At 58.9% G+C, this 1,096-nt stretch overlaps 1 long non-coding RNA gene across 1 annotated transcript; it reads left to right on the forward strand.

Annotated features, from left to right (window-relative positions):
* Positions 1–1,064, forward strand: LOC109378788 (uncharacterized). Its single transcript, XR_002123066.1, has 3 exons — positions 1–334; positions 715–771; positions 956–1,064. It is a non-coding gene; the product is annotated as an uncharacterized LOC109378788 (long non-coding RNA).
* Positions 1,065–1,096: the final 32 nt, after the last annotated feature.

The following is a 1,096-nucleotide window of genomic DNA, read 5'->3' on the forward strand; positions in this document are numbered from 1 at the left end:
GGGTGGAAACTGGTGTAAGGACTTCAGGAGCTGTCAGCCCCCAGCCTTGAACTTCAGCCTCCTCTCAGTTACCAGACCCTGGGTTGTGTAATCCAGGCTCGGCCAAAGCCTGGGTCAGGACCCAGAGGGGAGAAAAGCAGGAAGTGTCCCAGTCCCTGGAATAGACAGTGTTCAGTGAAGGGAGCAGACTGGCACTGCGCTGGCTCACTGAGGGTCAGTCTTCCCGGGTTTCCTGGCTGCAGACGAAAAGCAAAGAGCTGCATACCTGCCCGCACCTTCTTGGTTCCTTCTCCTAAAAGCTCACGGTGGCATTCCTATTACCCTCCTTTGACAGGTGATGTGGGAACTGGGACTGGGCAGAATATGTAATGTGCCCAAGCCCCATGGTTGACCAGTGACCAGTTCCCACGTCAGTGTCACGACCACTACACCACCCAGCCTCTGCTGCACGGGCCCCTCTCCTGCCTCACCTGGGTTCCGTTAGTGTCCGTCCGCCTTCAGGTCATATTTCTACAGCGCCTCCTGCCACACACACACACACACACTATCAGGGCTTGGAGGGGCAGGGAGGATGGTGGGAGGGAGGGGTTGCAGTAGGAGGCACCAGGGACAGCGCACCTGCCTTGGCCCCGGGAGGAAGTGTGCTGCAGCCACAGGAAAGCAACATTCACCCTCAAGTGCAGATCCAGGTAACAGGCCTCTTTGTTTCCACAGCTACGACATGTGGGAAGTGTGGACCCGGGTACCCGACCCCTCTGGAGGCCATGAAAGGTTCGTGCTTGATGTCTGAGACCCAGCACCATGGGAAGGACCTCTGAGAGCCAGCTCCCTCTCCTGATGCCTTAGCTGTGGGGTGGGGACCTCAAACCCTGGCCTCTACCCTCAGACACACCCAGCGCTGACCCTGGCAGTCCTCTCCACCCCGCCATCCCCACTGCCTGCTTTCTACCCCCAGGGCCCAGGGAGGAGATTATCTACCTGGTCTGTATTTACCGAAACACCGGTATTGAGGCCCCGGATTACCTAGCCACAGTGGACGTGGACCCCAAGTCGCCCCAGTATTGCCAGGTGAGGTGGGGCTCGGGCAGCACATACC

Source organism: Hipposideros armiger, unplaced genomic scaffold, assembly GCF_001890085.2.
Source record: "Hipposideros armiger isolate ML-2016 unplaced genomic scaffold, ASM189008v1 scaffold_3722, whole genome shotgun sequence".
Taxonomy (NCBI): domain Eukaryota; kingdom Metazoa; phylum Chordata; class Mammalia; order Chiroptera; family Hipposideridae; genus Hipposideros; species Hipposideros armiger.